The sequence below is a fragment of the Ochotona princeps genome, chromosome 8 (assembly GCF_030435755.1).
Source record: "Ochotona princeps isolate mOchPri1 chromosome 8, mOchPri1.hap1, whole genome shotgun sequence".
Classification (NCBI taxonomy): domain Eukaryota; kingdom Metazoa; phylum Chordata; class Mammalia; order Lagomorpha; family Ochotonidae; genus Ochotona; species Ochotona princeps.
The window spans coordinates 7571177-7588237 of NC_080839.1; positions in this window are offsets into that span (position 1 = coordinate 7571177).

Genomic DNA, 17061 nt, shown 5'->3' on the forward strand with positions numbered 1-17061 from the left:
TCACATCCTCAATGTGATCAGAAACTCGTGGAGTGAGTTCCAGACTCGCACCTCCCCACCGCAGAATCAAGTGCTGACTTGCCATCGGCTCATTTCTGATTGGACGACTTTCCTCCGGGGTGAGATTTCTGGGATGCTCTCTGGATCCACCTTGGGAATTTTCCCCCTGGAAATGACTGCTGTGAACCTTCGGAAGATCATCCCCAAAGCACCAGCCTCTTTACTCTGACTCCCCATCCGGAAATTCTGCCTCCTGACTGGTCTCTCGCCTCAGCTTCCTTGCATGTGATAATTTGCACGTGCACATTATTATTTGGGAAGGGGGAGAGGTTGGGAGCGGGAGGAGCCTGTCACAGTGTCCTCAGGTCTTACTCTCTGGAAATTGACCCTGTCATGAGTCACCAGTGTCTGACTGTTGTTGGGGGTTTTTAATTCCTGGTAGAGGAGAGTTTTATCAGGGGACTTTTACCACCGTGGCTACAATTTTGGAGTTTCTAGTAAAAACCCAGGCCTACCAACTTCAAATACTGCTGAACATATACGAATTAATGTCTCAGACTTCTTGATTCACTTCCAGATCTGACCCCTCAACCCTCTGACTGATTTAACTGACAGTCCCCAAACGAATAGACCCTTCCAGTACTGGCTTTTGGCCCAGGGTAAAGGGCTACTGCATCTTTATTGGCTCTCACAGCAGTATCCTTATAGATCCTTAGCCTTGAACCCTACAGCAACAGCCCTGTGGGACCTTTGGGGATGGCTCCATCATATAATTTCTGTTCTTTTGATTTTGATATTTCTGAGAGCCTGTTTCAAACCTGGGCCCTCCTCTGGTGGCTTATGTGGATTCTGACATTGAGCAGAGGGAACACCACAGAGCTGTGAGGATTAGATGGGGTGATGGGTGGTAGGACTTGGGTCCCTGGTGCGATGAGAAAGGGGCATCTCTTTGAAAGTGCGTAAGACGCCTTCTTTTCACTCTCCAGAAACTGCCTTTGGAAAGGTGGTATACTGGGGCAGGCTAATCCTCTCCACCCTGTGGTGGGGGTATTCCATATGTCCCGGTTGCTGCAGTTCCAATCTAACTCCCTGCTTGTGGCCTAACAGAGAGTAGATGATGGCTTAGGACCTTCAGCCTCTGCACTTATGGGGGAGACCTCGAGGAAACTCCTAGCTTCCAACTTTGGACCTTCTTGACTTTGGCCTTTATGGTGATTTGGGTAGTGAAGTAGTGAATGGAAGATTTTTCCATCTCTCCCTATCTCCTTGTAAAATATGCTTTTTAGATAAAAATAAATAAATTTTTTAAGAAAAAATTTTCTACAGGAGAATGGTTGTATTATTCTAACCTGGGAAGATAGTACAAAATACCTACTGGCTTAAGTAAATTGCAGGAAGTATCAGCAAGATATAGAATGATATAGATAGAAGATATATAAATGAGAGAAAATTTGTATATGAGAAAATTTACAACAATGTTTAAAATATCGTTTACAGTATTTTCTAAAAATATGACACTAATGTTCAGGACAGACTGACACAGATTAGAGTTAGAATCTAATACTGTTAACCTAATCCAATGTTAAAGCAACAAGGTTTTTAAAATGCTATATGCATGAGACTATGCTAGTAAATGAAAATGGTAGCTCTCTGATTTCATGTCTGTTTTAAAAACTGCGGCATCTCTCTCTATTAGTTTTTGTTTAATCGGTGACTGTCAATTCCCTAGGCATCTCTAGTAAACTTCTTTTTCCTAGTTCTGACTCTATTAAATTGCCAAAGTTATGATAGGATTCCGTGATTCCATGTGCTAATTCTTATATTCATGGTTTCTTATCTCCTAATTTGGTGATAAAGAAGACATAGATTTTGTTTCCTATTAAGGTAATTTTCTTGCTTTCCCTCTCATTAAATTCCGATTGTTTAGTCTTTTCTCATCATAGTTTTGGTCTCTAAAAAGACAATCTGATTTATAAAAAAAAAAAAAAAAAAAGACTCTGGTAAATGCACTTAAATGAAGGTTTCCTGAATTAGATAAGAGCTTTCTCAACTCTAGAAGAAAAAGGAGGAGGAGGAGAAGAGGAAGAAGAAAGAGGAGTAGGAGGAAAGAGAGAAAGAGAGAAAGGAGGAAGGAAGAATGAAAGAAAAAGATAGGAGAGGGAGGAAAGAAAAAGGGAAGGAAGGAAGGAAGGAAGGAAGGAAGGAAGGAAGGAAGGAAGGAAGGAAGGAAGGAAGGAAGGAAGGAAAGGAAGGAAGGAAAGGAAAGAAATCCAAACCAAGAGCTCCTGGACGGTAAAACATGGTTGTTTCTGTGTTCCAATGTTCTCTCTTCTATATTCCAAGCCTTTTGTCTTTGATTTTTATTGTATTCAATACTTTGGGACAGTTCTGTAAACAGATGAACCTAGGATTAACAATCAACTACAAAAAACAAAGCAAAAACAATGAACTACATGTTCCCATTGAGAAGTGTGATTAATTCTACTAAGGCCAAAAAGTAATCCTAATCAATTGATGATTATTTTTAAAAGCAGTTTAAGATTTTAAGAAGTCATCACCAAAATAACTTTTAGGCTCATATGACTTAAATAAATCTCTTATAGATAGGTTGTTTTAAACTTGAGGTTAAAAAAAAAGAAGAATGTAGGAGAAACACTGGGGGCAGTGCAGTGGTGCAGTAAGCTAATCTTGCCAGCACCAGCGTTGTACATGGCTTTGGTTTGTGTCTTAGTGCTCCACTTCTAATCGAGCTCCCTGCTTATGGCCTGGGAAAGGCAGTGGAGAGTGGTTCAGGTCCCTGCGTCCCTGCACCCACCTGAGAGACCCAGAAGAAGCTTCAGGCCCCTGGCTTTGAATCAGCTCAACTCTGGCTGTTGCAGCTTTTTTGTAGAGTGTACAAACAGATAGAAGACCTCTCTTTTCTGCCTTTCAAATAAAAACAAATGTTTTTTTAAAATGTAAAGAAGATTTTCTAAGTCATTGTACTAAGACCTCTTTGAGCTTGGATTTATTGGTCAAACAAGTTCCATTTTAGTTAGGTATTTGCTATAATAAAGGTATAATAATATGGATCAAAGAAGAAATTACATGGATGAAGATGTGATGCACGGCTCATTGATTCCTAAAAAGTCCAGTTTGGCTTCTGGAGTTATTCTATAATAAATCATGACTTGGCCATGCTTGCATAATCTAGTTTCTTAGATAAAATAAATATAGTTGTTAAGAAATTAGAGGATGAATGTTTCCAAATACATGTACTTTTGTCATAAAACATAGGAAAGGCATTGGATATTTGGTAAATGTTTTCATAAGTTGTTGAGATTCGACAGTTCATAGTTTCTTGCCAAGGTTTTTCATACGATAATAAGTTTCAGGATTGTACAGCTTGAACTCCAGATCTTATAAAAAAGATGACTACCATCTGTAATAAAGACTGTATGAGGAGTGACTCAAATATCAACCCTGAAGATTAATAACACTCATGCCATCTTAGACCTGGAACCATTTTGGGTATCTGAACCTGTAACCCTACTCTCCACCAACCCACTGTAACCTTGTGGCCATATGCCCTATGGCCCTATTTAGCAATTTCTCATGGCCCTGTATCCCTGTAACTGCCTACAGCCCTACTCACCAATCCATTCTGGTCCCCCTCTCCTAATACCTGCCCCGTGCTGTGAAAGCATGTTCCCTTGTGCACTCTCTCCACCATTTCTTCTTGTGTAAATAAAGACCTCCTGTGTGAATTGCTGCACCTGCATTCGGGTTTGTGGCGATTATTCCTACAAGTCTGGCACATATAAAAGACCAACCAACACAGTCAAAAATTGATATGATTTCACACTGGATTTATTTCACCATTGAACAGTAAAGAGGCAACTCTTATCCCCTCACTCCACCCTGAAACCAAACTAATGGAGCGATAAAATGTTTTACTAATGACTTCAAAATTTATCCACAGGTTAGATAAGATGGTCCTCATGTTTGATCTTACCTAGAAACACGTAGCTTTCTTCACAGACATTAACCTTTCTTATAGTGAAGGAAAAAAAAAATACTGTCAGAATGTGCCTGTGGCCACAGACTGCTTACTTGGTTCACTGAAGATTACGTATGGGACTGAGCACCCCTGTAGCAGACATGCTGAAAGCTGCCTCCACTGTCTCTGAACCAGAGATCAGGAGAAACAAAAGCAAGAAGTGAACAAGAGAGCTAGAGGTAAAGGCAGTGGAACTAGAACTTAGCAATGGAAAACAACTGGAGAAAAGGACCAGAGACTGGACTAACAACTGAGAGGAATTCAAGGTAAGAAGACACATCAGATCCCAGCAGGACAGACAGACATCCAGGCACAAAGAACTACAAACTTCCTCCTAGCCCCCAAGGAGAATGTGAGGAGTCAGCCAAGCTAAGAGGCAGTTAGGGTCTCAGGGCCCTAGTGACGTTTCCATTTCTTACCCTGAGAGAGAACCAAAGGACAAAATCAGAATATCATTTCCCTTCTCCTAGAGTGATTGTCAAAAACAAGGACACGTAGCCGGTACTGATCCCATCTCTGAGTCACTGTCAGAGCTGGTGCCTGAGTTTTCAGTTGATCATCAGAATCGAAAAAAAGGAAGCCACCAGTCCCACCCTCCTGATGTCTTTGGTTCTGGACAAGGTGCTACATTGCTGCCCATTGTGAATGAGTCTTTTTTTTTTTTTCTTGTCTTTTGAGAGACTCATTTTGTCCACTCTCCTTGAGTACATTAAAGACACTACTTCCACCATCTCCTCTGGTCTTTCCTCCCTTGGAGCCTGCTCCTGTCACTATGGCAGAAGAGCTCTCGCACTCACTCTCTTAATTAAATCTTGCTTTGTAACCTGATGTTGTCTCCATGAAAATTCCTCCTTTGTGTCAGAAAAGAAATGAGAATTTTTCAGCATAATGATCTGAAATTCCACAGAACCCTTTAGTAAAATCTCTTGCTGTAAAAATAATTATGATTCATTCTGTAATGGAGTCCTTTTATTAAAAATGCAAAACCATGTGGTACTTATTAACGTCATTCAAATTTTACAAATTAAATAGAAAACCCAAGCATGATTTAACCAGGCTCACCCAGTTCTGGCTGTGGTTGAAAGCAGACACAATTGTTCAACCACAAAACCAAGACATTTCTCCAAAAATGTTAAAGAAGAAAGAATTATAGAGTGACATTTTTCTCTTTACAGCTTGACTAGCTGTAAACAAGATAAGAGGATCCAATTCCCTTAAGCCTATTCTTTCTTTCTTTCTTTCTTTCTTTTTTTTTTAAGGAAGAGTGGTTAAGAAATCTAGGAAAGGCTGTGGAGCAGGAACAAGGGGAAAAGGTGAGGAAGTATTGCGGGGACAAGATTATGCATTGACATTAGACAATAGCTAAACTACAAAGGCATATGGGGGGAATCAGGAGCAATCCTAACAACCTCTTAACAGGAGGTCATGCACATGGAGCAGGGGGGACCCCAGAGTGGAGCAGGAGGACAAGAGGAGGCTTGTATCCCAACCCTGAAGACTCCCAGATCCTCACCAAGGACTATCAGTAGGAGCACTGAGGACTACATCCCAGCTGCCAAGGAGACCACGAGGAAATGGAGTGCCTTCGGAGGCCAAGAACTCTGAGGTCACCCACCCCCATTTGGATTTACCACATGGGATGGAAGAAGCCCAAATCCTGCCTTGCAGGATCCAACGTCATCAGAATGACAACCAGGAGCCCTGAGCGGTCCACAGAAACAGAAGAATGGTAAACTTTCTTGGGACTAGGGAGGGGAGCTTTCTCTGGTCCTTGCCTGGTTCCGACTTTGGGTCCCCACCCTCTCTCGTAATGACCATTAGGATCGCTCCAGAAACCCCTCAAAACAAACAAACAAGCAAACAAGCAAGCAAACAAAAGAATTAGAAGAGCTCCTGGGTGGGAGGAGAGGGATTGGCAGTTAAGACCGTCAGGGCCATGTTGGATTGGTAGATACAGCAGTAGGTCGGTACTTAGGAGCAGGGGCCACAAGGGTTTGGCGGATAGGGCCGTCAGGTATGGTGACATGAGGTTACAGAGGATTGGATTTAAAATAGCACACAACCTAAAATGGTGGGATCTTGTTAATATGAACGTTAGAGTCGCTCCGCATAGCCAGCACCCTTGGCAGCTTTTCTGAAAATCAGTGATGTTTATAGTGCTCCATTGGAGCCTCTTGGAGCACCTTGCCAAAAACCTTTCATTTCTGCTCGCTCATGCAGGCCTGTGTCCTCAGGAGACTGAGAAGAAGCCCACAGCATCCGCCATCTCAGGAACTATGTCCGTTCTCTACTTGTGGTTCTTGTTGTGCTTGGCTCCAGGACCAGACAGAGGTCTCTCCAGACATGCCATCTGGCTGTTCCTCAAGCTCTAAGTCAAGCAGTGAACAGAGGGCGAGGAATACAGACACAGTGGGCCAAGTTCAGAAGCTACCTGTCCTCAAAGTGTGTTGGTGGGAAACAAGGAAGCCAGCGGGTACACAGGAGGCCTACAGTCAGAGTGTGAGAGCAATGGAAGCATGAGCCCAAGAGATCAAGCTCTTCCCCATCATGGACATTAATGGTGGGTAGAGAGGGTACGGTTAGGCAACAATGCACCCTCTCCCATCACACATACACACACACACACACACACACACACACACACACACCTCCTCCGGTTCCAGGCGATGATAGGTGAGTGTCATTTGATTCACAAGTGGCAAAAAGAATTACATAAGAGAGGCAGGTTTGGCTTCTATGTCCATGACCATGAACTGACTGCCTAAGACCATAACAAGCCTGAGAATCTAACCCAGTCACTCCGAAGAGAGACACTAGGTCCATGGTGCAGGCCCTAGACAAAGGATTTTCAGCCATCACGAATTTCTGCAGGTTTAATCAGAAACCTCAATTGTCTACTTGTTTCTCTGGTCAACAATCTCTTTTCAAGATTTCTCAAAACAATTGTTCATTTTTCAAAATTTAATAGAATCCAATCAAAATTGCCCAGTTTTACCTCTGATTTTGAAATGCAGGTTTGAAATCTTCTATGTACTCTTTTATAATATGCTTATCTAAAATTTCCACTAAGAAGATTAAAATAAAAAATTAATTGTCAGAGTAACAGCTAGTTTGCTTGTAGCTGGAATGGGGCACTCAAGTATTTGCTCATTTCAAAGTTATCACGTAAGGTTTAGTCATTGACCGGGCTGATTTCGCAGACAAACACAAGCTACAGAAGTCAAAACATGTTGCAAAGTTGGCATCTGTGCCTTGTCTTATTGTAAGTCCGTCTCAGAAGCCAAAAATATTTTTGGTGCACTAAATTTACGTGACTGTAATTGAGTCAATTTGTTCTCAGTAATTCACAAGAATTCTCACAAAAATAAACAGAGGAAGTGTTTGGCTTTTATTTACTGCATCTCATCAGAAGCATTTTAGATTTTAGGTGCCATTTTTCATATGATTTTTTTCCCTCACAAAATCACACGTAGTACTGCTTGCAGTAGATGGAGACAGAACCTGTGTGGAATGAAGTTACCTGGCCCAACTTCCAAAGAATTCTCTGGTCGCAGCTTCACCAATTGAGTAACCTTGGCCACAACTCTGTCTGCTGTTGCTTCTTTGTCACTCTCTAAACTTTGGGATGCTATGTTCTACTGCTTCCCTACTGTTCCCCTGTCCAAAAACCAGGAAACAAAACTTGTACTTATTCAAGGGCTTACTGAATTCACCAAACTGCATATTGCAGAAATCAGTACCAGTCTCCTCTAACCTCTTTCCTTCCCTGTTACAGAGAAAAGCCATCTTATCTCAATGCTGACAGCTCCCCACAATAACCCAATCTCCTCTTCCCCACACATCTAACATGTGACCCACCAGGATAACCTGTTCTTTCACCTTCACAGTGAATCCTGTCTGCAACTGCTCTCCCACCTGCCATCACCTTCCATGTCTGATTCCCAGCACCTCCAGTCTGCTGTCCCTGCTTTCGCTTGAGCCCTTTCTTCATTTTATCCTGAATACAGAGGCTTCAAAGTGCTCATTTAAACTAAAGTCAACTCATGTAAGGCTTTTATTGTCATTCCATCTGACCCAAAGGAAAAGCCATCACTGCTCCAGTTGCAACAAGAGCTCACACAATGGGACTGTACCCTTCATCCTCTCTGAGTCCTCCTCTCCATCCAAGAGTCTCCTGCTTATTCTATGAATGTACAAGGTAGACTCCTGTGACTACACTTATGGCTGCTCCCTCGACCAACTTCTTCCAGTTACTTACAGGGTTCATCTCATCCACGACAGTGCTTGAACTATATCATCTCCATAAGGCTTAACTGAACTATCCAATTATAATTTCTTTTATTGCTTCTAATTGTTAGTGAAGTCCCATATAATGCAAAATTAACTATGTTCAAGTGCATAACTTGACGACATTTAGTACATTCACAATATCGTACAACTGTCAACAACATCTGGTTAAAAAATAAACAAAAAACGAACAACATTTAACCAGCTCTAAATAAGGACCCAAACCTATTAGCAGTTATTTCACATCCTCACTTCCACCTAGCCCCTGGCAACCAGTATGTGCATTCTGACTCTGTGAGTTTGTCTATTCTGAATATCTCACACAAAGGTAATCATATGGTAGGTAACTTTTTCTTTATACCCTCTGTCACTTAGCATAATGTCTGCAACATGTGTCACTTATTAATTTCTCTTAAAGATTGAATAATATTTCACCAGATATATTCATTTGTCCATTAGTGGACATTCTCATGGCTTCTACATTTAGAATATTTTGATGAGGCTGCATGGATGTGAATGTCCATGGGTTTATTTGAGTATCTGACTTCTTGGCTTTAAGTTACGATGTTTACTTTGTTCATTCCTTAACTTATAATCTGCTCTGGCTTTTTCTAGAAAATTTATTGCCTTCTAACATTCTATTTACATTCTATGTGTGCTGTTTACTTCCTGTTTCTCACACTGGTTCTGTCCACTGATGTAGTTTGTGTGCCTGAAACAGTTCAAAGCAGACACTCAATGAACCAATAGATCCAACTAAACCTTAAAGGTCTGGGTCTAAAAAATAAAACATTGATTTATTCATCTGAAAAGAAGTGATGGATTCCCTATCAAGAGTTTGCATCTCTCCACTAAACTCTCCGAAACTGCCAAACCTAAATCATGAAGAAAGTGCCACAAAAATTCCTGGAGCGAGGACAGAGCAAGCCAGGAGGAATTCTGTGAAATGAGGACAGAAACCGGGGAGGACCATATGAAAAACAATCAGAAATCTTAGCTATTTGTATATGAGAAATGACTAAATCATAAGTCGGGTCCCTTTGAGACTAATATTTTAAACCACAATATAGCTTAATATTCTAGTCTGTTACTGTTGCAGTGTGCATTAGTCATCCTTTTTTTTAAAGGGTTTATTCATTTTCTTGGAAAATCAGATTTACAGAGAGAAGGAGAGAAATGTCTTCTGTCTACTGGTTCATTTCCCAAGTGAGCTGAGCTAATCCAAAGCCAAGAGCCAGGAGCTTCTTCCAGGTCTCCTATATAGGTGCAAGGTCCCAAGGCTTTGAGCCACCTTCTACTGCCTTCCCAGGCCACAAGCAAGGAACTGTATGGGAAGTGGAGCAGCCTGGACATGGACTGGCACCCATATGATATCCCAGGTATGTAAGGTGAGGATTTAGACACTGGGCCATCACGCTGAGCCCTGTCACCTTTTACTTAGTTCATGCATATCTTTCTTGCTTATTATTTATTTGAAAGGTATAATGACAGATATAAAGAGAGAGAGAAAGATTTTCCACTTGTTGATTCTCTTTCCAAATCATTGCAACATCTGGGGCTGCTCCAGCCCAAAGCTAGGAATATGGGTCTCTCACTTGAGTGACAGCAGCATAAATACGTGGCATCTTCTGTTAATTTTCCAGGCACATTATCATGGAGCTGGTGAGAAGTAGAGCAGCCTGACAAGAGACCAGCCTCCCAGCAGTACCTTAACAGGCAGCCCCATAATGTTAGTCTCTCATACACATCTTTGTCATGAGGCCACTGTGGTCTTAGACTGGCACTATGTCAGACTCAGCTTCTAGTTCTAGGGAATCTAAAATTTTTACAAGGTAAAATAATAAAGTATTTAAAATATTGAAAATGTTTAAAATAAAAACAGAATTGGAAAATTTATGCAACTTAACTTTCAGACAATATAAATCTACAATAAGAAGACAGGGTGCCATTTACATAAAGGTCAACATACTAATCTAAAAATCAAAAAGAGTATCCAAAAATGGTTTACCGATGTTCAGAAAGCTGATTCTTGACAGAACCACTAACGTAAGTCTACAAGAAAACAGTCCTTTCAACAAATGATGAAGATAAACTAGTTATACAAAGGGAAAATCTCTATCTCATACTATACACATCTGTGACTAGAAATAAAAAAAATGAACTGTATACCAAATCACTAACTATGAAAAATTAATAACGGATTTTTTTCCAAAATTAAAAATTTCTTTTCTCATAAAAATCATTAAAATTTGAATAGGTAGTCCACAGATTAACACAAAATATTCCTAATGCATACATCTGTGACAGACATGTATAATTCATAACTAACGGGCAAGTCAATACAAAAAAGACAAAATAGCCCAGTTTTCAAAATGAGGAAAAGACTTAAACTGAGATTTCACAAAATAAAAACATATCAGTGGCCAAGAAAGAATTGAAAACATCGTGCAGTTACTCGTTGTTAGATAAGTACAGGTAGTTAAAACCTCAGTAAGAGTCAGATATTTGGCCTAACAGTTCAAGTGCCAGTTAGAATGTCCGTGACTCATGTCAGAGTACCTGGGTTCAGTACCCTGCTCTAGCTCTTGACCTAAGTTTCCTGTTAGTGCAGAACCGGGAGAGTTAGGGTGATTGAGTTCTTTCCACCTATCTGAGAGATCTACAGAGAGTGCCCCCGACTCCCAACTCCTGGTTTCTGGCTTCAGTGCAACCCAACCCCAGTCATTGGGGATTTAAGGACTGAACAAGGAGATGAAATATCTCAATCTCTCTCCATCCTGCACCAGTGTTTGAAAGTTTCAAAGAGATTCTACTTTTAGCTAATACAGAAAGACTAACCAACATTAGCAACTATTGACAAGGATATGGTATAACTAGAATTCTCCTACGTTGTCGAAAGGAATCAAAATGAAACACTGACTTTAGAAAATAGCTTTTATCAATTTCTGATCACACCAGTTAACCCAGGTATTCCCCCAGGATTTTATTTAAGAGAGAGTTTTTTTAAATGCACATAAAAGGAGTTGTACAAAAATGTTGACAGCAGCTCCTTTCAAAATAACCAAATACGGGAAAAGAAATCTATGTCCAACCACACACAAATAGAAAAGCAAAACTATTTTGTAGTTGTAATATGAAACACTATTCAGTTACATCTTTAAAACAAAGGAACAATGGAGTCTTACAATATGAATGAATTTCAGAAGTATATGCTCAATAAAAAAGACTGAATTTGTAAACCCCATTTATATAATATTCCCAAACTGCAAAGCCAAGGAGGGATTACTTAGGATGGAAGCTGTGTGGGAGATTGGGGGACCAGCCAACTATAAAGAACACGCAAGAAAGTTGTGGGATAATTTCTAAATTGAAATAATGATGACAAAGCATATACATTTTTTATCACACCCTGAACATTTGTATTTTGTGTATTTTACTGTATGTAAAGGAAAAATTTGGTGGGATGATAAACAGAACTAAGCTCAAAGTTAAAGAACATCTAACATATGAGGACAATTCCTGTCCTAAGCTCTGTCCATCTGTCCAGGATAATGAGAAACACATTTCCTCAAAACACTTATAAAAAGATGTGCAGGAATGCCACATGCATGTTACCAAGACCTGAATATCATCCAAATGTTTCATTGCAAGGGAATAAATAAATAAAAGAGCAAGTAAACTACTTCACAAGCAAAAAAAGGAATTGACACAATGACGCGAGCAAGCTAATGACCAGAAAGTTCTGTGATTTTTGCATGTGTTTAAAAAGAACAGACTTGCTCCTGCAAAATTGTGTTAAGTGAAACAAAGCATGGAAGCATATACATGACATATAAAAATACTCTTACATGACATTCAACAATAAGCACAATTTAATCTGCCTGGGCTGAAGACCACAAAGTAGATAGAAATTTTTATTGGAAATTGAGAAGGATTTGTGAAAAAAAAAAAAAAACGCATGTTTTATATGTTGTTTGGGATAGTGATTATGTAGATCTCATTCAACTGAGTATTTCAGATCACTTGTTAAATAGAATGTTAGATATTTCTGAACAAGAAAGGGGACTAGAAGTCATATCCTTCCACATGTTCCATGAGCCGACTGTTGCTAAGGTCTGAAGGCAAGATGCACTTCTGGAACCTATTAAAAAGTCTCCAGGGGAGACCTCATCAATATTCTTATCATCAAATTTCTCATAAATTATCTAGAGAAAATCCATGACTCAGCTTTCAAAATTATCTTGAGAACAAGCTATCCTGTAAATAATTGTGTAATTGTTCTTTGTCGCAATGTTTAGAATAGTTTCTCCACGAAATTTACTTCCATTCTTCCACTTAATCAGAGGCAACCAACTAGGCCTATCTCTGTTTTTTTTGGATAAGAGTAAAGATGAAATATTTTAACAGAGATAGCACATAGGCACTCGGCAACCAGGACAACTCACTATAATGTGGGTGTTTCTCATTTAATTCACTGACAGCCTTCAAAACAGAGATTGAGGCTCCCCTAAGAAGAAAATCTGAGTTGGGGCCTGTTATGGTAGCCTTGTAGCTAAAATCCTTGCCTTGCATGTCCCAGAATCCCAGTGAGCAACAGTTCATGTGCTGGATCCAGCTCTCTGCTTGTGTACTGGGAAGGCAGCCAAGGATTGTCCAAAGCCTTGGGATCCTGAACCGACGTAGGAGACCCAGGGAAGGCTCCAAGCTCCTGGCTTTGGATCGGAACTCGGCTCCAGCTGTTGCAGACACGTGGGGTGTGAATCAGTGAAAGAAAGATCTTTTTGTGTCTCCTTTTCTCTGTAACGCTGACTTGCCAATTAGAATAAAGAAAATCTTAAGAAGAAGAAAAGGAAGAGGAAATTCTGTTTTAGGACTGCAACATAGAAAACCTATCTGAATTTCCAAACTGCTGCCCAGAGAAGTTTGGACTAAACACTGTAATAGCAACTTCCATTTGTGTTTCCTGGCTGACAGGCTGCTTCATGAATTTCAGACTTACTATCAATTCCATGAGCAAATTACACAAAACAAATCTGTTGGTAGATAGATAGATGGTAATAGATGATAGATAGATAGATAGATAGATAGATAGATAGATAGATAGATAGATACAGAGATGGACACAGAGAGAAAGACAAAAAATACAATATTGTCTCTCTTTTTCTGGGGAATCAGGAAACAGAATGCACAGGGCTGCTTCAAACAGTTGATGGAAAGGATGCGCGTCTGACACACTGGTTAAGATGCCCGTGTCCCACCTGCCCAGAGATGCTCATGGCCACATGCCCAGGGATGCTGATGGCTCACATACCCAGGGACGTCCATGGTCCACATGCTCAGAGATGCCCATGGCCCACATGCCCAGGGATGCCTGTGTCCCACATGCCCAGGGACGTCCATGGCTCACATACCCAGGGACGTCCATGGCCTATTTTGGGGTGTTGCTGTTTGTGTCCCATCTCCACTCTGACTATGAAGGCAGACTCTGAGAGACTGTGATTCAGGTAATGGCTTGTGGATGACAGTTTGAGTCCTGGCTACTTCACTCCTGATCCAGCTCCCTGCTGATGGCCTAGGACAAGTAGCAGAAGAGGCCTCGAGTATTTGAGCCACTACCTCCCATGTGGGAGACCTGGATGAAACTCCTGGTTCTTGGCTTCCACCTGGCTCAGCCTTGGATGTTGCTGTCACCTCTGGCAGAAACCAGTTGACAAAGTATCCCAATCAATTTCTCTCTCTTCCTCCATCACTCTGTCACTGTGGAGTTCAAATAACATAACTCTTCTAAGTAAATCTGAAGGGTAATGTTTGTCAGATTCAAGAATGCTTGCACTGTAAGGATGGCCACAGAGAAAAGAAGTGAATGAATTCTCCCTGTAGGGTGACAACACACACAGACCAAGTCACATAAGAAATGGAAAACCTAAAATGAGTCATGCTTACATTGACCCTGTAACTTGCTCAATATCCTTTCTGAGTGGAAGTAGGAGCCAGTCCCACTCCAAACTCATTTATTTGGTTAGCATGACTTAGGGAAGTCTCCATTTTTTTTCAACTGAATGTAGTCACATAATGAATAGAGCATTGGCTTTGCATGGGGGATAGCTGACTATAGGGTTCCTCTAATATGTAATTTCTCTTATATCCCTAAGAATTGATGTATATGTAAGCCCTGATCCAAAAGATGTGTCTTGAGGATAACACAGATCAAAAGTCTAAGAACCACTGCTTTCATATTTTTAAGATTTATTTATTTTTATTGGAAAGTCAGATATACAGAGAAGAGGAAAGAGAAGATCTTCTTTTTCTTTACTCCCCAAGTGGCCACAACAGCCTGAGCTGAGCTGATCCAAAGCCAGGAGCTAGGAGCTTTCTCCAGGTCTCTCCTGTGGGTGCAGGGTCCCAAGGCTTTGGGTCATCCTTGACTGCTTTCCCAGGCCACAAGCCAGGAGCTGGACAGGAAGTGGAGCTGCCGGGAATACGAACCAGCACCATATGGGATCCCATTGTGTGCAAGGCTAGGACTTTAACTGCTAGGCCTTCGCACAGGGCCTAGAACCACTGCTTTCAAAAACAGTCAAAATGGAAAAATAGTAATTGTGAGCTTTACAAACCCCCGTCTACAAATGATCCACTCAAGAAGAGAAAAAAGATGAATTTGCAGTGAATATGCTGGTTCTACCACTTGCACTTCAGTTCTTACAGAGTTGTGAAGCCCAAGGAAATTTGTCCTGAACACGGATGTCACCGTTCTGATTTTCTTTCATTGTTGAGGCTCAGAGACTGAGCTGAAGACATTCAGATACTGTGCAAACGTAGTATGAGTTCCTTCAGCCAGCCTTGCACCAGAAGATAGGTGAACTTTTCTTTCTTTAAAGATTTGTTTATTTTGATTGGAAACACAGCTTTCCAACACACACACGCACGCACACACACACAGAGAGAGAGAGAGAGAAAGAGAGAGAGAAGAGAGAGAGATCCTCCACCCACTGGTTCACACCCCAAATGGCTGCAGTGGCTGCAACTGGGATGATCTGAGGTCAAGAGCCAGAAGCTTCATCCAGGTCTTTCACATGGATGTAGAGCCCAAGGACTTGGGCCATTCTTCACTGCTTTCCCACATAAACAGGGAGCAGCCAAGACTAGAACCAGCACTAATCTAGGGTGCTGGTGCCCCAGGTGGATTAGTTTGCTCTGCCATGGCACCAACCCCAAATGAAGTTTTCTGATCAACTAAGGAATCAGAACCAAGAGAAGGTTTCGAATGTGTTGATTGACCCTGGGGCTGGGTGGGGACAGTGCAGAATGAGGAAAATGAAACTGAGTACATATCTCTAATGCTACTGATAAAAATTTCATCAGACTCCAGTTCCTCTCCCTCCACTTGCTATTCAGCTGTCTTCTCTTTGACATTGATGAGTCAACTCTTGCTAAAGACTAACTCACTAAGTTAACAGAGTGCAAAAGAGGTGAGGCGGTCCCATAAGACCCAAAATGACAAAGACTCAGAATTCAGTGATTACCTCTGTAGTTAACATCTAAGTGCTAGACTCTATTCTAAAATGATTCACAGAAACCTCAAACCCAGATCATACAACCTAATACTGAGTCAGTCCTTAGACACCAGACTGACTGGAGCCCACTTGGCCATCTGCAAAGAATGCACAGGCCTCTGGTGCCTGGCACCTCAGCCTTCAGTGCTTTCATGCTTTGAAGGCAAAGTGATGGGGGAGATCCAGATGCCCAGATGCTCTCAGAATTGGCACCTGATACCTACAGTTAAATCACATTTACACAAGTTTTCAAAAAACACAAGCAGTTTGGGGTAGGTTCTACAGGTGGGAGAAAGTGATAAGCTGTCCAGATCCTGGTTACACTTGAGTGGTACATCATCTTATTCCCTTTGTGCATCAAAGTGCCATGCGGTTTCAAATGGGGCTCGGCCACAGCTGTCTACAAAGCTGACCTCACACCTCTAAGATCATATGCATATTCTATCGAGCTGTAGAGATCTCAGGACCTCCACCAGCATTAGTTGAATGCACAAGATTTGAACGGACTCGGGTCTTGATTTTATCCTTATTTCACAGAATTATCACATGAACGGCAAGATGTGATATACAGAAAGTACTTGGGGCAGGGTCTGGCACACAGCAGTCTCGTAAATTACTATTGCTGCTGTTGATTACACTGTTATGCGTGCTGAGGCCAAATGTGTCCCAGACCTGCTGGAGCCACTTCACTTCCTGGCCAATTTCCCATTTCTCCATTCTGCCTCGAGACTGAGCCTGCCCTGAGCTTCCATTCAGAATCCAGACAAGCTGCCAAGCCCTTTCCCCTTCCTCTCTCTGGGAATGGGATTCCTTATTGCTGTTTCAGGTTTGTTCTAGACCAGAGGGAAATTTCCATCCTTGAAGCATCAGAACCTCCATACATGTGCCCGTGCCAACGCGTGAGCTGCCCTCCCCCTCCCTTCAACACACTTAAACAATGTTAGCAACATTTGTGCTGGGAGACATCTGCTTTGTGCCTCACCCATTGATATCACCCAAAACCTCAGAGGCTCTCTCCTTTGCAGTCGCCTCTATACGCTCTAAAAAATAAGATGAACAGAGGAGTGGATCCACTCAATCATGGGCCCGAAAATAAACTTAGAGGATGAGTTATTACACCTAAAAGCCGGCAACCGAAAACCACAGATATCCCAGGTCAGCTTGAGAAATGAGGTCACATCT